The sequence below is a fragment of the Amblyomma maculatum genome, chromosome 1 (assembly GCF_055883805.1).
Source record: "Amblyomma maculatum isolate TAMU_Amacu chromosome 1, ASM5588380v1, whole genome shotgun sequence".
Classification (NCBI taxonomy): Eukaryota; Metazoa; Arthropoda; class Arachnida; order Ixodida; family Ixodidae; genus Amblyomma; species Amblyomma maculatum.
Window position 1 is genome coordinate 236108383 of NC_139344.1, and position 24777 is coordinate 236133159.

Below are 24777 nucleotides of genomic sequence, written 5' to 3' on the forward strand. Positions count from 1 at the left end.
TGACGCGCAAACGGGTTTCGGCAGTTTCTTCGGGCCGATTCGGCAATTCGCACTTTCAGTTAATTCGAACATTCTTATGGCTCCTTGAATGCTGAATTAGCGAGTGTTTATTGCACTTGTCGTTTTTTTTTTTGTTTTTTTTTTTTTTTGCTCCCAGTCTTTATACCTTGGTACATTAATCCTATAGGCTGGTGGGAATATAGAGATGGCCACTACGACAGCACGAAATGCAGCTATACTTGGGGACAACCTTTTGTGGTTGTGCAGCCGAGGCTACCCAGGAAAGGGAAGGAGACGGACATTTCTTTCCTATATGTACCACGGGGAGGGTGCTCAGCCTAGCGACCTCGTGCCATCGCTTCAGTTTTTTCCTCCCACATTCTGCACCCCTATCCCGACCAACGAAGCCCATCCCAACGGCTGGAAAACGCCCATTATCTCCCCGTTCCTGACGAGCCTCGGCTGCATGCGCAGCCAGAAAAAAGTTGGCCCCGAGTGTAGCGCTGCAAAACATCCCATAATGACTGCATGACCTGCATGATGCATCAAGCCTTAGCAGCTCCTATCACGCCAAAGCCACACTGTCATTCTTGTTATTTTATTGCGCTATTGCGCTTATCATTTGGCAGTTTTCCTATAGACGCTTTACAGCGCGGGAGCATGGGCGCTGCCATGATCCCGCCGCCATTTCGAGCCTCATGTTCCAGCTGCTGCCGATGAGCTCGCGCCGTGCGACAATTAAGACGCTCTTCGAGCTTTCGCGGGCGGCATGAAGCGATGGATGCTGGGTAATCCGCCATGATGATGTCGCTGGCAGCAGACGACGCAGCACGGCGCTGCCACAGAGCCTCGTCTACATGGTCGCGTAGTGCGCGCAGACGATGCTGGCGCGATCGAACAGGTTGATTGCGGGTTCTTCACGATTTCAAAAATACGTCTGCACGAGGGCGAGAGGGCAAATGATTTCTCTAGCCACGCCGACGCGAATGGCTCGCACGGGCCAACACATGCGAGATCGACGCCAGTGCAGGCAAGTATCAAACTACTCGCCAGAACTTAAATCATGAATGTCGGCGATGTCGACGGGCGGACAGATCCAGACACATAGTGCAGTCAGTCGTTCGCGCTTGAAGCGTAGCTTTAACAGGTCCGCGTCGCACTGCTTGCATTTATCCTATAGCGCTCCCGATTTTTCGGGCACAGCTAGCGTGGACACGTACATTCCGATCAGAAATCTGCCAAGAATTGCATACACGTAAGAGCACCGCACGAAAAGCCGCGTGTTTGCTCGGTGGACCGTCGAAAACGACACGGCACTTGCTCAATTCAGCCTGGCTGCGCTGCCCGCCGTCTTCTGCCAGCGACATCATCATGGCGGATTACCCAGCATGCATCGCTTCACGCAAGGGTATTTGTGGCATTGAATACCTGCTTTAGGCTCATAATTTACTCATCTCCTTCTGACTATCAGAATCAGTGTCAATTACAGAGACAAAAGCGTAGCCTCCTGTGAGCTTGTATCCCTCCCCCCCCCCCCCCCCCTCCCCTTTTTTTTTTCTTTTTTTTTTTTTTTTTTTTTCAATTCATTATATGATGGCCGTGATAGAACAAGTCATCCATTTTCGAGGTGCGTAAATTATGAGCACATCAAAGTTGGAGAGCTTCATTTCCAGCTCTCCGTATTTTTGCCGCGAAGAGAAATGGGGACAGAATTCTTGGGGTGCTTAGCCCTGCATGAAATTTCCATCTTCACATGCACGTGCGCGAATGTGATCGTCCGCGTTACAACCCGAACGTTGTTTTAACCCCCGTTAAGGTACCTGGCCAGTTTACCCACTAAAGCTCAAGTTTATGATGGTCTAAGTGCTAAGCTGTTCACATTAAATAGGCAGAACTGCGTGCCTCAAATCTAGCCGCTGCAATCATTTGACTAGATATTTAATCTGTTTGCGCTACAATTGTTCGTCATGGATCACTCACTATAGCCCCCACGTTTACGCGAGGAGACCAGTTTAAGTATACAAAATGGTGCCTTACGAAAGTTCAATGTCGCATGTACACATGTACACATATGCTTTCTCCACATCTGACAGGTGTCCAAAAACGACAAGCGAAAAAGGAAATTGATCGTCCTAGCTCCTAGCTATTCCCTTCCGCCAACCGAGACAGTTGAAAACACTTTGAACCCCCCCCCCCAAAAAAAAAAAAAAAAAACACACACAAAAAAAAAAAAAAAAAAAAAAAACGTGCTTGGAACAGTTCGACAATGTTGCAGCAGCGAAAGAGGCATATATATATATATATATATATATATATATATATACCGAGTGTTTCAGCAAAACCTTACAAAAATTTCTGAAACTATTGGACTCGATATAGAAAAAAAAAATAATTGGGAACGAACTGTCTGCCCCGGCGGACATAATATGCAGAAAATCTCCTCTAATTATCTGCTTGGTTAAAAAAAAAAAAAAAACTCTACTAATTAACTTCTTGATTATCGTAGTTGGGTGGTTAGTCCCGATGGGGAGTTTGATGCCGTATCGGTTTTTGGAACGAAGAAAATGTCATGTTCTAGAGCCCCGAAGCACGGGAAATTCCATGCTTTTCTCCGCACGCAACCGAAACTAAGCGCACTAGAAGCGCCGGAAGTATGGCGCAAGCGTAACGTCTGCTTGGCGCGACGTGTCGCAATGAATGCAGCGCCCAATTCGAAACGCGTCGGCGCTTGGCTTAGAATGCGGTGGCGTAAGAAAAAAGGATGGAGCTGTATCGTCAGCTACGGGAATGTCGATTCTGAGAGCCTCGATGAGCACAGCTACACTTTTTTTTTTTTTCTTGGCACGGGCCACTTCTGCTATGGCTGCCCGCGGCGGGCTCGATTTTAGGCAAATTGTTGCGTGCCAGGAACCGCGTCTGAAAAAGAAAAGCTTTGTCTGCGTGGCAAGGAGGGCTTGCGAGGCAGTAACTGTTTGCTATTAGGCAGTACTTGAGGTTGTGTTAGCATGTGTTAGCTCCAGTTTCTCAAAATGCGCAGGTGTTTGCATTTGAGGTGCACGGTTCACAGTTAGGCCCTGCAGTGTTTCAAATCACTTGAATGTGTGAAAGCGCCACCTAGGATTAAAAAGTCACCCCGCATCGTATGAAATTTGGGAATGGCAGCGCCAGCGTAACTCAAGTACTCAACTGCCGAGAAGGAGGATTATTGTGATCGCTTATAGAAGCGCGCAAATGGACGCGGAGCTGGCATCCAGACTGTATGCTTTCCTAACATAATGTAGCCTTGTGCCGATTCTGCCCCTGTTCATATCGATATTTAATAGATTTAATACTACTGGATCAGTCTATGTTCGAGGAAGGAAAAGACGAGGGAGCGCAATCGATGATTTTTACTTCGCGTTTCTGTCACGTTTCTGTCATATAAGCAAGCGTCAGGCAAATAGCCAACGCGTATACGGAGCCAGCCCGTCTTCAATTTGGAGGTGATTTTCCAGAAAAAGCTACCACCTTCACCAGGAACTGACACGAATGAATTTTAAAAACTGTTCGGTATTTTTTACTGTTGACTAAATAAATGTTACGAAGACCCGGAATATCTCCGCGGAGTGTTTTGGACAGGCGAGGACCAATTTTGTAGGGACTTGATCGTCAATTTACGCAGTGCCCATTATTGGTGCGACAAGAACCCACATTGGCTACGTCAGCACAAACACCAAGTAAGATGATCAGCAAAAGTTTGGCATGACATTTATGACGGCCGTACTGTCGGCCCTTACTTAATTGACCGAAGCCTTGGGAAAAGTACACTGAAAGCGTTCAAACGCGCCGTCCCTGAATTTTCCTCGGAGCTATACCACTGGTCGTGTGGAAGTTATGGTTTCAGCATGACTGAATACCGCCGCATTTTATGGCGAAAGCCTTTATTGCCTCATTGTTGTCGTCAGCAAAAGTGTCACGCTTTTGCGGCAGCTCTGAGTAGGCGGGACGGGATGACGTCGTGGAGGTCTCGACCAGTCACAGAGGAACACAACACTGCGCGAATGCGTGCCTTATATGGTCATATACCAATCAATAATTAATTGGTAATTGATTATAAAATTATCAATAATTATCAATTAAATAGTTACTAATTGTTGACTAATTAATTAATGATTGCTGATTACTGACAATTATGTAATTACTAATTAATGCCGCGCACCCGGTAAAATCAACCGCACAATAGTAAACGTAGAACGACTGCGAAGATACAATTAGGAGCATAAATGCACTCGCAGAATGTGAAAGAGTAGTTCGCTTTACTCGTAGCAGCATTCATAGCTACATGCGCAACAGTCGGGTAGCAGAATGCAGCACTCGGGTTTTCCCCTTTCATCACTTTAGTCGCCAAAGTGTCCTCGAACTTTTTTTCTACGGCCCTGCAATTCCTGAACATCTTTTTCGACCAATAGATTGGGTCAGATTGGCCTCCTCGGTCGCCCGACGCCCGATTTGTCAGCAATGGATACCTTTCTTTGGGGATACGTTAAGACCGAATATTTCAAAATGAAGCCAGCAAACCTCGAAGACCTGAAAATGCGTGTCAAGATTTCAGTTGAAAAGATTCCCATAGAGATGTTCATTTCTGCTGTGATACTATGAACTACATTGAAGACCGCATTATTCTGTACATCGCAATGGACGGCAAGCAGTTTGAACACGAATGTGAAAGTTATTTCTTGTGGTCCCAAGTAGTAGTTCTTTCGTTGGGTGTCCAAGTGGGGCTGCAACCAACCGAGTCATTAAAATATATATATTTGGTTCATTCCTGATTGTTATATACCACCAGAAAGTGCTAAACAAGGATCAAGGGCTTCCAGTACTTAAAGCACGAGACGTGTGTGACCCAGCCCAGGGCAACCGTATCCAGCCAGCCGGAAGGAAGCAACGTAGGGCTAAATTTCCAACGTTTTCGTTAGAACCTTTTCAAATGTACAGTAATTCTCATTTATTATAGCTGTCAAGCCGAAACCGCATAAAAGAAACGGTCGCTTGACAGGAATAATATGATGCATGTCAATATACTGGCACCATGTAACGTTAAACAGCAATCTGCACCATGTCAGAGAAGCGTGGAGTTATCCCTTACACAAAGTTGTTACTAAAATAAAAAGATAAGAAGCTCCTTACGGAGATGATCGGACAGGCAGAGCGCCAGGTCAGCGCTTATCAGTGTCCCCACAAGCGAGGACTACACAGATGACTATGACTATCCTTTTTTTTTTTACAAAGCACCGTCGAGCGGCGCTGCTGCTCCTGACAGGGAGCGCCATCTCTGACAGAAAAATAGAAACTGGGGGTACTCCGCGCTGTTATTCCAAATGTATTACCAACTAGCCTGCACTTCAACGCTAGAAAAATAGAAACTGGGGGTACACCTAGGCTCCCGTGCACGTTTTCTCCTTTCGCTCTCTCGCTTCCGCGCACGTGCAGGCGTCATACGCCGGCTGCGATCTATCCTAAGCGCCGAGGATCTTTAGCCAGGGAAAATCGCACCCGTTCATACGACACGTCGCCAGCGGGCGTTGCGCTTGCGCCATACTTCCGGCGCTCCTCGTGCGCCTAATTTCGATTGCGTGCGGGGGAAAAAAAAAGCAGATGGTGGCTCAACTCGGTTAAGCCTGGATATGCGTGGTGAAAGCTACCAAACGGATTGTTCGCGAAGTCCGACTCGAACGTTCTCATCGTCGATGCACTGGCTGCAAAACCGTATGGTGCGATCGGCGATTCAGCGTATCTACTTGGCGTCTTCCGAATCTTCTTGATCCATTTGATCGGCTTTTTCTTCTCTGTCCTCTTCTCTCTCTTCCCGTCTTCTACTTCTTCCCGTCGGCTGCCATCTTCGTCTTGGCGTTTTTCAAATCTTCATGCTCCATTTAACCGGCTTCTTCTCCTTCTCCCTCTTTTCTCTTTTTTTCTTCTTATTCTCTTCATCTGTGACTCAGAGCAAATAGTTGCCATGGTTACGGCGTATGCGCAGTAGCGACTAGCAACGCTCGCCCGAAATACACCGCTGACTATTGTAGCCTAGTGTAGCTTTCGATGAAAAAAAAAAAAAAAAAAACGGAATTCCTCGCTCTGCAGGCCTCTAGAAAATGAGTTTTTTTTTCGCTTCCAAAGTTGATATGGCATCGCAGTTTTCACGGCATCAAACTCTCCAACTATGATAAATAAAAGTAAATTAGTGGGTTCTCTTAATTACGTGACTGATTGGAGAAGTTTTGCAGCAAATTATGCCCGCCGGGGCAGAGAGTTGGTTTCTGCAAATATTTTTTTTTTCTATTTTGAAAGCAGTAATTTCAGGAATTTTTGAAAGTTGGCTGAAACACCAGGTATATATCCTTGCTGCTGAGCGTAATTAGAGACTCATTTCTCGCAGGTCTTGCGATCTCTTAAATGAGCAACCGGGTAAAATGTATGACGTTTCTACAATTTTTACCGACACTAACTCTTCAACGTGCTGTCAGAGAAATATGCACATAGGAAAGATAGACAGCAGCAACTTGAGGAAAATGAGCGTGTAAGCCTCGAAAATCCCAACACGTGATGCTGCTCCGCAAAATTCTTCGACTATCCGACCACATGAACGCTTTCCTAGACTTCATTGAGCATTTTTTAGGGGTAAATGCAACTGTTGTAGTTGGTAATTGCTGAACATGTTATATCTGCTGCCTTACCATCGTCAAGGCAACGATGGTCTTTGATGATCCGGACCTTCAAACGCATGTGTAGGTTTCATTACAAGTCGATTGCTGGATCAAAGCCTTTGCCATGTTTGGTGTAGCTTCGCGGATGCAGAAGTGTTGGGAACCGCGATGATATCGGCGCTTTGCGTGGCCGTCGCATACCAGCAACATATATAATACCACGTGAATAATGTGCACGGTACCATACCACGTGGCTACACGTCAGTTGCATAGCAACGATACCAAGCGGCGGTGCTCAAGCGCAGTCTGGCGTGCATTTATGTTGGACCCCTCAGTCCCATCATTTGTACAAAATTTCTGGCCACCCATTTGGTATAGAAGGTTTGAGGTGGTGTCAAACGATTTGGCGGGTCACGGAGCACAAAACTACTAGTTGAGTCGGAGCCTAGTATGCTCGAGGGATTCACACCGGCGATGCATTGGTCTTCAATACTCTGCCCCTCGTCGGTGTCAGACGAATCGTCGTTTTGCTCTGTACACATTGATACCTAAATTTGGCTCACACCTTTCATTTCGGGTACAGCAAAGTAATATACCGGATATAGCGAAGGTGGATATACAACATCTGTTCCAGACGTAAACAAAGTTGATGTGCCAGATTAGTGCAGTATCTTTTCACTAGATGGAGCTACTTGTATTACAGCAGATGGCGTTGCGCGTATCTGCCTCGTCTGCCTCCGCTAACTGCCACGCGATGATGGAACTGGAGCAGGGCACCAAGCTGTGTGCGTCGACGATATATCGCCACCGCTGGGTAGCTTCTGATGATGCAGCCGATTGATTCACGAGGTTATCGAGTTAGCGCTTGATAATCTATCGCTGCCTCTGGGTCTGCTCATTTTTTTATGCCTCACAACCTGTAGTGTTTGCTGGTCACATCAATAGAAGTAGACAATGGGGTCGCTGGGCAATGGAATTGTCAGCTACCTGTTCAAAATGTTCTTGGCATACGGCACTAGCATGCAGCAGCATTCCGCGGTAAGAGGCTCGAAATCGCGGCAGTACTAGTGGCGCTTCCTGTTTTGCGCAAACCAAACTGCTCACTGTAAACGGTCTATGGCTTCTGTTCAAGTATGGTAATAAATCAATGGACACTCACTTAACACCACGGAAAATTTAGTTAATGCCATGCTCAACTCAATGACCAGTTGGGCATTTCTAATTAAAATAAATGTACTCATGAATCCAAATGGACAGCACATGCTTTCCTTGCTTCAAGTTTAGCTTATAATTCTAATTCGATCAACCAATCGGGAGGGCCTATTAGAACGTCCAATTGAGTATGGCCTCTGTGCTTCTTTTCCAACTGGAAGGCCCTTCCAGCTGGAAAGCCAAATAGCAGCCAAAGATTTCCTTGGGTGAGATCTGCAGCACTACAATGACGAGTGCAGATCCACTTGGTTCATTAGAACCGATTGGTAGATATATTCCAGTTGACGTTCAATTGGACATTCCAGAGTGTGTGATCCAACTATAACTGTAAGCCAAAACCCGGCGTGCCTAACCGAAATTACGAAAGCAGGTTGGTCAACGCAGTTATGATTCCAATTGAACCCGACTTCTCTCTCTCTCTCTCTCTCTCTCTCTTTTTTTTTGCCTGGGCTCTCATTTCTCGCGACTTTATACACACTCCCAATCGACAGGTGGCGTACGTGTCACCTTGATGATGCTTGGGGTGGACGGGGAAGGCGTCTTCTTGACAAAGAATGTTAGCTTTTTGTGATTATCCCATTTGACTTGATTTTGGTAGCGAACATCGAAGATCTTCGGAAGGAGGAAGCCGCGGAAATCCAGGACTGGGGCTGCATTTGAGTCCCTGCACGAAGAAATGGCACGCCACCAAGATCAAACACTGCGGTAAAACATGCTGGCGGCAAGTTGGTGCGTAGCTGAGAATAGACGAAGCGGAATTAGTTAACAAAGTCGGCACACAAAAGAGGAGGAATGACGGGACATGCGATGCCCCGTGAAACACGCGCTCGCTTGCAGTTGCAGCAATCTGACGCGAGGAAGCACGTGGATAAGCCGCGCGACCGCGCGCTAATCGAGGTGCCATGCACCAGTGCAGTCTCATATGACAAGCTCGTTTCCGATATGGGGGAAAATTATGGGAGACACTTTAGCTCCGCCTTTAAGAGTACGAGACATCGTTTACGGCTACCTTATGTGCGGCTATCTCTGTCGTGGATCCTCAAGTACGCGCATTTGCTACAAGCTCTTACCACGAATCCTTTAATTTGCATCCATATAGGGCAATTTTTTTTTTAACCCACGCCAGCTACACTAGTGTAGCAAAACTGCAATACCTCCTATGGTGTTTTGCTACACTAGCGTAGTTGGTGTTAGTTAAAAAAATGGCCCTAAAATCGCACACATACTCATTAGCATACAGACACGCAAGGCCACCCGGCATTTACATAAAGTTCTGCTTTAACTAAAAGGCCTACGAACTTGCTTACATGGCCTATAGGGACGTGTTTGACTAGGGATTCAAAGGTTCTGTAAGATCCCATCTCACCCTCCCGTCTCACAGGAGCTTCCCTGAGAATCCCCTGCAATTCGATGTCACGTGGTACCGTGACGTCACACAACCCGCCGACCAATCAGTATCCGGCCACATGTCACCTTCCAGAAGCGCATTCGCCTGATATAAGCGCTGCTCGGTGCTTCGCAGAGCTATGGAAGAACCGGTTGCAGCTACTAGTCGTTGGCCTGTGAATCGAAAATGCCAGGCCGAATCTTACCGCCCTGCAAATGCTGAACACCATTTAATATTTGTACACATAAAAAAAAATCGCGGAATAAAATGTGGTGCCACCTTGACCTAGTTAAGTCCCAAAAGTGAGCCAGGTAAACGAACTTAAATAAAAAATATGAAAAAAAAAAATTGCGCTATGAAAAGGCGGTGTTGCAGGGGCGTCTACTCTCAAGGCGAAGCTTAAAGGGCAACTCCGGGTTTTTTTTCATCATTTTGTGTTTTTAGTTGAATTACATTCCTCGGCATGTCCTGACTCCAACACAAAAAGCAGTTTTTCGAAATTCCGATTAGAAGTATTTTTAAAAAAGAAAAATAGCAAATCGAAACCGAAACTGCTTTCGCGGCCAGAAACAACGCCCTAGGTGACGACATGGTGACGTCACACTCAGTATTAGAAAAACACTCGTACGTGTGTTGGATGGTGAAAAAAAAAGTATGAAAATCACGACGCACTGCATAAAATGTCTTAGGTACTTCAATATAAGGCTCACAATTTCATAATCACTCGGGAAGTGGACAGTAACGCCGGTATACTGTTTGTGACGTCAGAGACTCACTGTTGCCCGCAGAAATACTCTCAACTTAAGTCATGAAAACAGCATATTTTAAAGCCGTGTTGTGCGTGACCAGATTATCGTACGGCGCCCAAATTTTGTAGAATGCGTCAGGACGGAGAGGAGAATCTATAGTAAAATTTTCACTAGAATATTAGAATGTCAAAACTAGAATATTAGAATGTCAAAAAACCTCCGGAGTTGCCCTTTAAGCGTCCCCCTAATTCATACCGCCAAACCATGCATAACCATGCTTAACACAGTTTTCGCTCGTATAACTATGTTCAAGCCATGCATAAACCACCACAATTATTTTGGAGAACGGGGCGCTTAACGCTATCGCATTATAAAGGTTTTGGGGAAAGAAAACACGCAGTAACTTCACATTGTTAGCCGTGGCATTGAGAAGGGAGAGAAAACTTCCAAAGCACCATCTCCCAACTGCCACGGTTGGCAGGTGCATCATGCTTCACGCAGACGCCGACGCCGGAGTTTTAGCCTTAATCCATGACACTTTTTATGGGGCTTTCCTTAATGTGTCTTGTGGATTTTTTGCTTCTATCGCGAAGCTTCCCCATGAAAACGCGCTGCACGAAAAGACAAGAGAGGGAGGGAAATAAAGTTCAAACAGAGGTGGGCGGAACGCGTACATCTAAGTGCTTAGCCGCTTAGCGCCGGCCGTACAGGTCTCTCCGATATCAAAGCGAACAGCCAGTTTGCGATGGTTGCAGTGAGCCCACCGCGCTCGCTGGAATTTGCACCGTCAGGTGCGCCGACTGGCTGACGACGGGGATCACACACCAGCTGAGCAGTGGCAATGTTGATCAGTTCGAACTGAAGCTTGGTGCACGTGAAGTGCAAGTTATTACCAGCTGCGTCAGTGTTATTTTTAAGAGCGACGGATGAAACGGACCCCCCCCCCCCCCCCCTCTCTTGCCTTGGGGCTTCAAGCAATATAAAATGCAACTCCTTCCATTCCACTGTACCAACATTCAGTGTAGTGTTGATATTTACACTGACGTCCTCGCGCCCTTAAACAGCTTAAGACTATTCGACGCGCATTTCAAATTGCACAATCAATTCACCAGCTCTGCGTAAAGTACCCCTGTCTCATGCGTATACACCGGATTCTCGACCATGTCCATGATCCGCATAATATTCGCGTGGATGCAATGGCGCACCCTGACAACTCGCCACCTTCTTGGACCTCGTCCCTCAGGTCCGTTCCTGTTCCATGTTTGCGCCAGCGGACACCCGCTCTGATTCCTCCGTGTTCGAATACCCTCCCTCCCGTAGCCTCACTCGGAAGGAGGAGATATCCGTACGCCTGGTTAGGGCAGGAGCTGCTCTCACTCCTTCTGTGCGTTATTGGTGGCATGAGAAACGTTTGCCAGTGACTGAGAGGCTCCCTCATTGTGGTGCTTCACAGGAACTTGCCCAGCTGCGGCTTCCGTGAGACGACGCTTCCTCATGAAGGTGGGCTTACGGTGGGACCTCGAATACGACGTACCGAAAGTTGACCCTGGATAACTGCTTTATCGGGAATTTTTGCGAATTTCTGAGGAAAGCTAATCTACGCTCCTTTTTCTAACTTTCTTCCACAGATCTTCCCCTTCTCGCACTATGCCTAATGCAAACACCTCGAAGTAAAAAAAAAAAAAAAAAAAAGAAAAAAAAAAGCCGACAGCAAGCTTTAGACGAAAAGAAAGCCAAATATCTCAAGCCGGTATATTTTACGAAATGTTGAATGTGATACAGAAGCTGCAAAACATTTACTATAGTGCTGCGCACTCACGCAGCTACGGAACGATGAGCCGTGCATCGAACTGGGGCTCAGTATACATTCTTTACGTAATTTGAGTCAATGATTAAAAAGACGCAGTGCAGCGCACATAGTGAAAAAAAAAAAAAATACGTATTATGGCCTCTCCCGCAATCAAGAGTAAATGCAAGCATGGAATGGTTACGGGCTCCGTAGCGGTCTTATCTCCTTCATGAGCGGCTGCATAGTCATGGCGTTGTCGGCTGGGGAGAGAAGTCTTCTGTTGCGGCTTATAACTCGCAAAGCAATCGCTTACCGCGATATGCTTCTTACCTCTCCTTTCAACAGGCTCCGTTGTCCCCACGCGCGGAGAATGCGTGAGCATGCCAAATTTTGGGAGTTGACCCTGGAAGGCACCACTGATTTGGTCATAGTAAAATTAGGTTGGACACCAGTTGTTTTGCTCAAATTCGGACGAATTGAAAGTTTGGAGGTTTAGGGGCCAAGTTTCGCGGTTGACCAACCCATATTTGAAAGCCACCACGAGCTGGTCATGCTCGAATTAGGTTGGACATCAATTTTGGTCAAATTCGGACTAGTATATCTCTCTAAACAAAGTAATAGCAAGCGCAGCCTACACACCGCACGTATTCTCGGCAGACACGAAACACTTAACAGCACGGATGCAACCGCGGCCACGAACAGCGTACAGCAGACCTACAACACCTTGTGTTGGATTGGATATATTTCTCGCGAGGAATACACAAAATTCAGCTTATTCCACATGACATGTCCACCCTAGCACACCCGATGCGATCATGGGCCGCAACACAACATGCTATTGCGGCATGTGGCAGGGAGAGCGGCCTATTTCGATTAGTGTAGAGAGGTCAGCTAACAGCGCACAGGTCTGCAGGATGTGAAGAAGCAAGATAAAGAATCGGGAAAAAGGAAACTACACGCCCATCCCTTCTATTAAGCTAATTCCCCAAACAGTGGCGGAGAGCCATCTCCACCGCTGTAATAAAGGATTCATTCATTCATTCATTCATTCATTCATTCATTCATTCATTCATTCATTCATTCATTCATTCATTCATTCATTCATTCATATTCAACTCAATTAGTCGATAAATTAAAATCAGGTATGAAAAATGCTTAATATTGTTTAATATTCAGTTTAGGGCCAAGTTCTTATCGTAAAACTCATGCCATTTTTCGACCAATATACTTCCGATGTGAGCGTTTTTAAGACATTTAAATAACACTTGCCAAAAAAAAAAAAAAAAAAAAAACCTAAAATCGCCGTGGCTTAGCTCGACTAAGCCCGGTTTGCAAGCGAAAGCTTTGTAATGCTGTGTTGCTAAGCCAGGTTAGACTCGTATAGATAATCTATTTACAGTGCGAAAGCTCGATTAAGCCTGGCCAGACATGGTTTGCTGTGTTTTACTCCTCCAAGGCCGTCTGCGAAGCACAAGGACACCACAGCTGGGTCTAGACGACACGAAGGTGACGAAAATATTTTGAAAGGGGAGGTCCTATGGGTTGAGCCAGATGGGCAGAGGTGGAGGGAAAGGGTAGATGGGGGACTGGAAATATGCGTGACAATGTGTCAGGCAGTGTTGTATATTTGTGGACATATGTACCGGTAAGAATGAAGTTTGGCAGCTGTGTGAAGAAAAATCAAGGCTAGCATAAGTTAAAGTAAAAAGCATTTTCTTGATCCAAAATGTAGCTACTCGTATATGGCGTCCCATAGCAAATACATGCATAAGCAATGAGTCGATCACGAAATAAAATAAGCAAGTTCATTTTTTTCAGTCCCAAGGGCACACAACGCTCAGAAGGCTTTGAAATTTGTACGGTACTGGCTTCAAGAATATCAAGCTATTGCTCTCACTAACCGGCTGCAGTAAGTCACTGCCCTGCTTGTGCATGCAACCACACTCTTTATCGTTTAGTCTGGTTTAGTTTGGTTTACGGGGTTTAACCTCTCAAAGCAACTCAGCCTATGAGAGATGCCGTACTGGAGAGCTTAGAAAATTTCGACCACCTCTGGTTCTTTAACGTGTACTGACATCGCACAGCACACGGGTGCCTTGCTTTTCGCCTCCATCGAAAAGCGGCCGCCGAGGCCATGATTCGACCCCGCATCCTTGAGCATACTAGTCGAGCGCCGTAACCATTGCACCCCCGCGGCGGGGTGCCGTGTCAACACTTATAAGTTTTTCACACAGGTAAGAGAAAATGTGTTCACGGGTCTTAGATATCTCAACGCAGCACACGGCCAGTTTACTTATCCGCGAACGGGTCGACACGGCGCGCAAGCTGTTGTATTTCGTCGCATGGTTCATGAATATCGCAGGGCGGTTTCGAAGCCTCAAGCACTAAACACAATACACGATAATACCTAACACAATTCACGTCTCGGTAATTCGGTGAAACATTCGCTAATACCGCGGCGAGTTACGCGGTCCACACCGAGGCCGGGGAGCGTGTGGGCAGGCTGTTCATCTTTTTTACACTACACTGGTGCCATTTCCTTTGAAAATGATAGGCGTGCGTCCTCAACAGAGAGACGGGTAATCCAACAGAGCACATATACCCGTCCATTTCTTTGCTTTCACTACCATTCATTCACACGCAACACCGCTCGTTTCCGTTGGAGGAATTGGGCACAAAACCTGATCGCTCCGTCGCTTCATCGCTCGCTGCGGGGAAATGCGCACCAAAATGTCCAAATACGTGGTCCCTAAAGAAACACTGGATACTCATTCGTCGATGACAGCAAGCACAGGTTCGGTCGGCAAAGCTTTACGGCTCTTGATAAGAGCATAGAACGCACACGAAGTGACACCAGAAAAACACTAACAAGCTATGCCGTGAACCCGTTCCCAAGTTTCGGCTCGACTTTCCCCGACCACACTTTTTCCGTCACCAAAGTAGAGCCTTCTTTTTCTAGGGAGTATTGCCCTAACGTTACCTTATGTCATACGATGGAGTGAATGTTTGGTTGGTAAAGGTTAAACGTCGCAAAGCGAAACCCGGCTATACATGGGAGACGTCATAGTGGAGAGTGGAGAGCTGCGGAAGAGAAGGCGTTCGTGCCTCTAGTAAGTGCGCAATGCCTCCCATCGCACAAGTAAATTCAGCGCTGTCAAAATAAACTTGAAGGCTATCGTTGCCGCTCGGCCGAAAATACCAATAAGCTTTTCTGTGATGGTCACTTTCCAATAAAAATGTTGATGCCGAATAGAGGAGACGAGCGGTTAGTCATGCTTATTTGTCTTATTCACCCTTCGAGTATAATTAACCTGCGTTAGAGCACTTTCATCCAGTCTATCAAGTCTAAAGTGTTTATCCGCAAACCACAACCGTCCAATGTGCACGTCGACTCATCGGAGCAAGTTAGTCAAAACTCCAAGTTACCGCCGGAGATAACTGTAATGCTAGCCAATGTCATATCGTATAGCCTAGCCGCGCTGGAATAACAAGCTGTGGATTAAAGCAAAGCTGTCAGAAATTCCGATCTCAAACCGCTGTGTTAGTCTTATTGGCTCGGTATTTGGGCCCGCTTAGAAGATAACCGACATGCTGATCTCGGCAATCAACTCTGCGCATGTCCCATTATGTGGCGCAGAGCCCATGAATTAGCTCGCGTAAGCTGTCTAACGAGCGCATTTCACTATACTGTAATCATAGACTAACCATGATCCTTGTGCTCCAGCAGCGGTCAGTATGAATGAAGACTCAATTCAAACAATACTTCACAGCGTACCATTTGGGGACTGCAACAAGGGACGGATTACACCGGAATTTTTTTGGCGTGCTTTATTTTGATTGGTTATTTCATGATTAGCAGACTGTGAGACGATGCTGATTGGCTGTGACGAGAAATTTCCTGAAACAAGAATATAAACTTACGGTGTCTCTGACTGTGACGCACTGAGGCTGAGGCGCGCCGGTGCGCTGGAAATGGCGTCAAACACAAGACGAGTAGGGCGTCCCAATGTGGCTCAGCTAGACATGCCGAACACTCGCAGAGCGCCGTCGCTTTTTATGCCGATCCCTCCATCGGCTCCTCCGAGAACCTTGCCAGTCTCGGAGGCCATATTAAGTTCGTTGGAACGAGTGATAACGAGAAACACCGGCGCATGTCACCGAAATGCTGTAATTATGGTGGTGTAGGTTTTGTGGGCGCCGCACCACGGCGTTACGCTTGCCAGTTTCTACGCATACATTGTACGATACATTGTAGAGCTCCGGCTTCGCATGGGTCGTCGGCTGGTGGTTGCGTGCGTACAGCGTGCATCGCAGTTACTAATATATTTTTAGCATTTCAAAAATTACGCCCATGATGTTTCTTCTTTTTTTTTTTTTTTCGTCGAATAACTTTGGAGTGAAATACGGCTGCGTCAACAGCGTCGTCTGTACTCAAGGTCTGCTTGCTCGCTATACGACGACGGGGTTGCACCACGCTTCACTGTCGGTGTCCGTATGGCACGGTGCCGTACTCCTACGTGTCGTGCTCGCTCGAGACGAACATACGGCGCTGCACGAGTGGCGACCAGCCGATTGTGTGGCAGCGTGCGCAGGAACTACCGCAAGTGTTGTCAGCCGAAGACACCATTAGTTTATTGAATCGCGCTTTTTTATGGGTTCTACAAAGCGTGACTTGTGGTTTGAGCTTCGGCGTGAAGAGTCCGTCACCTTGACAGAGACTGTAGGCCTCCCCGTTGCTACCCAATTATGATGATGAAAATGAGTTCGAGAGGAGGACTCTTGAGCGGAGTTGGGCAATCGGTTCATGGCTCCTACGGTTTTGGCTGTCAGCTGTCCCCGCTTCACCACCTTTCGCTGCCCCCCCCCCCCCCCCCACCTTTTATTTGCATTATTAATCCGAAAGCTATTATATGGCTATATCCTGTCGGCAAAATTTGTTCGCGAACGTCGCCCAGTATTGATGAATATGAAAAAAGTAATGGTGTTGGTAGTAGTAGTGAGGTTGAAGAATTGCAATTAATTAATTAAATTGATTTATTGAAATTAACGTTCCTTTCGGAGCGGCGTATTGTGTGATTGTGTTGGTGAAAAATAGTATGTAAAAGTTGTTTGTGCGTAAGATATGGTGTGGTGAGATTGAAAACAAAATTTTGAATTATTTCAGTGGCACTATTGGCACTATTGATTAGGTATTTATTTAATGCAGCTGTCAGGCTCATGGACAGACAACTGCAGCGTACGAGAAATAATAATATGTGATTGAGTTAATCCAGTAAGTTATATTAATAAGTGATTAATTAACGAACTAATTCGATTAATTCAATTCTCAATCATGCGACATTGACGTTGCACGAGCACGTCACGTGACAGTCAAGTTGCATGAATATATTAATGGGACTATGACAATATCACGTGGCAAAGTCATGTGACAGTCAAGTTGCGTGAAAATGTCACGTGACTATAGATCTTTGCATTTTAGGCTTCTTGGGCACTTCCATATTGTTGACTGGACAGTCATGGGCATCCCGCGCAAGTGCTGTGGAAGCCGCAGCGAAACCAATTTCCGACTGTCCAGAGAGGAGGAATACTCGAACGGAGCGGCAAATGCCCATCAAAGGAGGCCCTCCATCCAATGACATCGACTGGTTCCCATGACGTGGAGGTTAACCACAGAGCGCAAAATTCTGTGGCTCTCCTGTAGGAAAGAGAAGGCTTTTCCCCTGTTCCGTGGAGAATGGTTCCTATCGACCGTCTCTCATTCCCCTTTCACACTACTGCGCCCCTACTCCGAATAATACGCGCCATAGGCACGGTAACAAAGGCGTGTCTCCTTCCCTTTTCTACCTAGCTTCCGCTGTAGCGCCATAGAATAAATTGTCCGTGAGATTAACCACAACAATCGCGGTCGACGCCATTGCGGAGGTCGCGCGAGTCGATTCGTCACGGAGGGGGAGACCCAGACAAGCCAGACAAATCGCTCACTGCGACGCGACTTCAAGCAAGGTAGATGGGCCTTGCTTCAAGTAGCAGAACTCCTGAGCCAATCCACGGCGCTTCTGCCTCCTTCCTGGGGCGGGAAATTCAAGAGTGCATGCGCGCGTGTGCACGACTTGCTGCGCAGGCAGTTGTTGACCACACGTGTCAAGGATCACTGCGGCGAGAATGAAGCCTACTAATTCGCGTTTGTACTCGTTTCTTCGTCATGCGTTCGACACTCGGGTATGAGGCGATTTCGTCATCTGCTACTTCGCAAGACCGCAAACAAGGGCACGTACACCACCGCCGCTTCCGTCTTCGTTGCACTAGAGCGCTTTTGGCTACCGAAACCGCCCTACACATGGACATAACCATAAGATCTTTTCCTCGCTGAAATAATTGTACGTATCTATATCTGAAAGGAGTCCGAACTGATCTACCCCAAGCGCGGTAGCAGACGAAAGAGGTCGAAAAACGCGAAGCTCGACTCTTCGTTCAAATCTCATTTGGAGAGAGGGTTGTCGTTAAGCGATGTCACATGCTGGTGTGAACACTCGATGTCTATCGGCGCTTGTTGCGGGTCTACGCAACTCTGTCGCGTGACTTTCGCGAGCCGCCAGTGTGAATGAGGCTTATATATAGGAGACTATCCCGTGACGAGATCAAGTCACAGTTGCATAAAAATGTCACGTGGCTATAGAGCGCCACGCGACAGGAGCGAAGGCTCACCGTCCAATCCTACATTGCACCAGCACTGCAGCGAAAACTCGCCAAGGAACGGAAATTTCTACCGTGCGGCACGAACCCTGGTCTTGCTAGCAAATGCTATAAAAGGCGCGCGGTGTACCGTGTGCAGCAGCAACGCTCAGGCTTTCTCCAGTGCAAATTCTGCAGCGCTCTCGGAAATTTTAACTCTCTTTCTCTTCCAGGCTAGAGCTCCGCGCGGCCTCCACTGCTCAAAGTTGGAATTGCTGTGGCTGACTGAATGCTCGGGCAGGCACATTAGGTATGTATTGGGTGGGCGCGCAGTCGCAGAGTGGGCATGTGTCAGAGTAGAGGGTTGATGCATGACATGAAGGAGGGTGAAGTTAAGTGTTGACTTGGAGATGTCTCCAGGCTACGGCTGCTACTGCTTCTTCCCTCGTGAGGTGTTTGTGTGGCACGGGGTAGGTCTGGCGGTTGAGCCGGTGTATTGAAGAATTGCGCTGTACTGTTGACGCACCAGTTTTTAAGATAGTCATCAACCCTACGAAGCCCGGTTTACAGAACCTTGGGCGATAGCGTGCGCTCGCGGGTGGTCTCATGACCAAGCGTCCGAACAAAAACAATGTTCGGTAATTTTTTTTTCTGTATTTCTTGATGTTTGCCGGCGTGGACATTCCTTCCGTACCGTAATTGCGCCAGGCCGCTTGGAAGCCGGTTAGAATTTGTCTCCGGGCAGGATACTACGCGGGCGTGATAGCTGCCTCTTCATCCTCCAGGCCGCTGGGGGTACGTATGGTGGCGGTGGTTATTCCCTGCAGTGTAGGTCAACTCCGCTGGCTGCCGATGCCGACCGCCATGCTTTGCGTATCACGTCGGTGTACCTGAAGCTGGGTCGGTTCCTGTATCGTCGCTGTAGGAGCTCCTTGCCAGCGCGCGTCTTCGGCTCGCATGGTGTTCAGGGTGCACCTCGTCGAGAGTTATGTCGGCCGCTTGACTATGTTCTTCCGAGTTAGAAGAGAAACCGAGCCTATTGAGATGTCTGTCGGTTGAGATGAGAGAGCTAGACGCTCAGCTGGTTAGTCAAATGGGCGTCGATGAATTTACGGGTGGTGTTGGGAGTGTTGGGCTTCCGTGTGGACGTCTGGGATGGTAGACATAATGTTTGCTCGTAGGCCTGGTGGAGGAGGATTTCTACTTATAGAATTCTTCAGGTTTCAGGGGGAGGGGAAGGGGAAGGAGTACCTTAGGTCTTTTGTGATAACTCCTTGATTGAACCTGTAAGGCCGATTCGGGCCGCGGACGAACATTCGCATGACATACGTGGTTTTAAGGCTAAGACGCTGGCGACGCATGTTAGACATGTTGTGTTTATGTTGTGTTTATGATTCGAAGTGCTCTTTTGTATGTTTTGTATACATTTTTCAAACTGCACGCTGAACGTCATCCGGAGCGGAAGCCTTTGTCAGGCTCTGTAGCCTTTAGCTTTCGCTCCGGCTTTCTGTAATAGAAAGGAACAAAGAAAGAAAGAAAGAAAGAAAGAAAGAAAGAAAGAAAGAAAGAAAGAAAGAAAGAAAGAAAGAAAGAAAGAAAGAAAGAAAGAAAGAAAGAAAGAAAGAAAGAAAGAAAGAAAGAAAGAAAGAAAGAAAGAAAGAAAGAAAGAAAGAAAGAAAGAAAGACATCCGTCGTGCTTTGCTGGATCTGGAGCCTGAGGATTCTCGCTAATGCGTGGCCTCTTGCGGTGTCTCGCCAACGAATGCAGATAATGGCTCGCCGACTGGCCAGTCGTCCCGTGGGGCGTCTCGTGGCCTGTATGCTCGGGGTGGGGAGGGGAACACTTTGGAGCAGTGCAGCCGTGTCTATGCAGGAAAGCGAAGACGACGGGTCTTTGTATTTCTGCCGTACGGAGAGAGGTTTTCGTTTTTCGGGCTAAGGGTGCGATGGGTAAAGGGGGAGAAGTTTCAAAGGCGGTGCAGGGCATATCCACCTTTATGGGTCAAAACTTAAAAAAAAAAAAGATAAACAGCAGTTGCCATCTATGCATGGACCACGGTATGCCACGTGTGTATTGCTCCGCTGAACTACAAATAAAATCAGTTTTTGAAATTTGACCATGCCAAAGAAGGTATCGAAATTCAGAGCTTGTAATCTGGTCTGATGCATAGCTTTTTTATTGAAACAGCTAGAAAAAGCTCTAACAGAGGACTACTTTTTGTCACGGCGCAACTGTGTATGGCGGTTACTGCAGATTTGAAGCGTATCCCAAAACTGTACAGGGTCTGTAGGGCTTTAGCCGCCTCCCAAACGCACAGGGGTCAGAGGTTTATACCTTTCCTTTTCTGCCAAGCCTCGGTTACATTTCCGGCTTAATCTATGGCGTCCTCGTACTGGTCCGCGCTCTCCTCTCCTTTCTAGTCTTGGCGGCTCCCATGATCAGCTTGCCCTTTCTCCCTTTCTCGCCGGCGTGGCCGCCGCTCGAGAACATGACACATCAGATTCTCTTCCGCGCTTCCTCGCTGATTGCGTCTCTGCTGTTTCTGCCCATCGCATGATTGCATGACTCAAATGTAGGGAAGTGCTGCGCAGGATTGAGGCTGCTGACAGCTGCAACCTCCAATTGCCGTGACATTGTTGCCCTGCTCCTCCCACTCCTCAACTTTAATAGCGAGGAGTAATTTTTCCTAACTTTTTACAACGCTGAGCTGAGGGGTTTGCCATGCGCTTGGCTTCAGCTCAAGCCGCTGATGATTACGTCTCTCGCTATTCTCCCTCTGTCGTCATCTCGGTGTCGCCCGAGTGTTCCACAGCACACCGAACGGCGGCTCGTGTTAATGTGATTTTCACGTTATTTTGATGAACTTTAAATTTTTTTTATACTATGAAAACGACAAGCCTGTTGCAAGTTTTAGTTTAGCGATCGGGCAGAACATAATCCATTCCTTGCAGAACGGCGTGGCCTTGCGTGTTGGCTCAGATCGAAACGTCTTTCTGTCGCACCGAAAGTCTGCGAGTGTCCATATGCCTCGGAATAAATTAATGCTGATATTTCCTCCTTCTCACGTGCGATTGAGTCCCTGCGGTAGTATACGCTCAACGTGCTGTAGACGCGAAAGTGTGAAGATCGAGGGAGCGACGCCTTGAATTGCATGGAAAGGCTATCTAACAGCATTTTCCAACGGAGCTAAGGCACAGACAATGCCCGCGGCCATCAGTGGCTTCACTTCTTGTTCGTTGACTCGTAACGTTGCTATAGTTCGTCTCGACGAGCCGAGCATTTTGTTTGGCGGAAATGCGGCGGAACCGCTGCTCGACAGCACGTCTCTGAGCGCAGCTGCTAAGTTAAAGGGACACCAAAACGGAATAATGATCAGGAAATGATAGGCTAGCGTCACGTGGCAGCAAGCATATCCATTAAAAAAAAAAAAAAAAAGCTCTTCTAACTCAGAAAATTGCGTACAAGCGAAGTACCAGTGGTACCACAACTTGCAGAATCGTACAGCTGCCACGGATGACGCATATTCATGACAGTTCTGAAGGAAGGATATTTTGTCGTCTTCTCGTATTCCAGTCACCTTGTAAATGTTATGAAAACAGCGCGGCGAGCGTTGCCAGGAACGCGAAGTTTCATAATTAAAACACCACGAAAGAGATGACGGAGAAGAAGTCTAGACGCAAACACGAGCGCTGAATCTGCGTGAGGCTGGTGCACGTCGTAAGTTTAGAACCGCAAGCTCTCGATCCAAAGGCATTCATTCTCAGTTACGCTTTGTAGGCTGCTGTGAAGCGGCCTCGTTTTCTTTTCAGCCATCGAAACGACTGCTTACCGCTGGCTGGGGGCCACTGCTTGGCACAGGAAGGTTCTCGTTGCAGTTCGTGCATTGCTTTAAATGGACAGCGCAGGTTTTATGCGCACCGTATCTCGACGTTCGCTAGCGAGGACTTCGCATAGTAGTTGGATACGGTCTGGTGTCGCCGTAACGTGTGCGTTGTCAAAAATATGGTAGCCGAGGGTTTGCCAAAATTCGTCATTGAGCCACGATATCTGCCTATAGCGTTAAAAACGCGTACGAAAATCATTTCTGCTGTTCGAAATTTGAAGCCCGCTCCCATTCATTTGCTGTTACGAAGGCAGTCCGCGAAGACGTGCGTTCCCTTTCTTTCCTTCTTTTTTTTTTCTGTATTTCCTCTCTCTCTATTTCTTCCATTTCTCTCATGCTTATTTTCTCTGTATGTGATGGAATTGCACTGTTCATCTCTTTTCTTCCTTCTCATTTAGTACGCGCTCATGCTGACGCATGCACTTCGTCGACGCGTGAAGCTCGCCAGCGTTTTTCCGTGTTTTCGCGCTTTAGGAGAGGGTTTAGGCTTTGAAGTATATTTAAAAACATCTGAGAAGGGCAACATGCGTGCACCATCACCTCTTATTTGACTCACGAAATAAAACTTGCCAGCGCGGGTCATCACGCACACAGTAAATGACGTTCTGGAACACGTTTCCTGAGAGAAAAGAACATTGAACCAGCTGATGCATGTTCATCAGCATTATGGTTGCGCGTACCTTGCCGACTACTACAGCGGGCAGTTGGCAGACTACGGTTGAGTGGAACATGCCCTTGTTCCTTTCCGCCTACGAGCCATGTATGTTTAAATACGTTGACCACGACCGCAAAATAAAGCAGCACCGCCTAAGAAAACACAGAAACAGCCGGAACGGCAACGATTTATCATACTATTCGGCCGTGAGTATACAAGGCAGCCAGGCGCTTAGTAAGGCGTCGGCTTCAGACATTCGGGCATCGAGGATAGTGGTCGGCGTAGCAGAGACGGACCGAATTTAGAGAGAACTCAACAGGTTTATTTATATGATGAGCACTGAAACGGAGAACTTCGGCCTTCTTAAAAGGGTCCCCTGTGCGCATGTCCCTAGGTGGAATATCTTCTTTTTATATCATACATACTCATTTCAGTTTAATCATGCATGAGCAACAGAGACGCGTTCTCCTCTTCCGGAAAGCTGCCGACAGGAAATAGTGAAGACGGGCTCGAAATGAGCATGGTTATTGTACAAGATCGGTCGCACTGCATTGCCCACGCGACAATCACTGAGCAGGAATGACGAGAAGGAGGCGAGGTGCCCTTTTAAAGGTGCGAACATGCTGGCGCCATCTCGTGTGGTTAGAGAAACACAGTTGGGCCCAGATGTCGTTTAACTATCTAGTGTAGCCGACTACGTGAGCCCCGCCGGGGTGGCGCAGTGGTAAGACGCCCGACTACTGTGCCGGAGTTCCCGGGTTCGAACCCGACCACGGCGGCTGCGTTTCGATGGAGGCGAAACGAAGTGGCGTCCGTGTGCTATGCAATGTCAGCGCACGTTAAAGATCCCCAGGTGATCGAAATTACTCCGTAGCCCTCCACTACGGCTCCCCCCTCTCTCTTTCCACCTTCACTCCCACCTTCCTCCCTTCCCTTACGGCGTGGTTCAGGTGTCCACAGAACAAGTGTGACAGATACTGCGCCTTTCCCTTCCTGTGAACCGACCAACCAACCAACCAACCAACCGACTACGTGAAAAAAAAAAAACAAAAAAACAATGGCGACACAGTTACTGACGCTCTTAGACACGCGGCACCATGCTGCCGAGATCTGGGTGGTTCGCGAACTCACAGGCGGTCGAAGTAGCCGGCCTTTTCCCAAGAACAACTGGGAAATTTCTTGCTGACGCCATCGAGGTGCGACGCCGCGAATTATTCGTACGGTGCGAACTCAGGTGGTCGCGTCGAATTTTCTCAGGCCAGCGGACGTCGGACTCAACACTGCTGTCTCGGTGTGGACAAACGGTAGAGACGTCACTCGCCAATTTCAACCACCCGTGTTCGTTCACGTGCAGCGATCACAAAATGCGTTTTCGCATTTCATCCGCATAAAAAAGCAGTAAAAGTCAATCAGGTACGTTCGGGTCAGCAGCCTGGAGTAATGCGATTGTAGCAACACGGAAAGCAAAAAGTAAGAGACGAATGCAACCAGGGCCCGTATTCCGAGTTTGCGTCGTTATCGAAGTGTCGCTATCTCACGTGACCACGAGCCATCTGATTGGTCGAAACGCCGAAATAGGATGTTGCCACTACGGAACCGGAAAAGGTGGCAACATCATGTTTCGGCGTTTCCACCAATCCGATGACTCGAAGACACGTGAGATAGCGATACTTCGATAACGACGCAAACTCGGAATACGGGTCCAGGACACAAACACGGCGGAAGCCACCGCGAGCCGAGGAAGTG

The 24777-nt window shown here is 47.5% G+C and overlaps 1 long non-coding RNA gene across 7 annotated transcripts in view; it reads left to right on the forward strand.

Moving 5' to 3' along the window:
- Positions 1-24777, forward strand: part of LOC146205950 (uncharacterized) — a 79963-nt gene that overhangs the window by 48995 nt on the left and 6191 nt on the right. For 2 of the 7 annotated variants that reach the window (XR_014704305.1, XR_014704301.1), the window contains exon 4: positions 18726-18802. The exons of the other annotated variants lie outside the window; for them this stretch is intronic. This is a non-coding gene — a long non-coding RNA (uncharacterized LOC146205950). The remainder of the gene's footprint in view (positions 1-18725; positions 18803-24777) is intronic. 7 annotated transcript variants of the gene reach the window in all.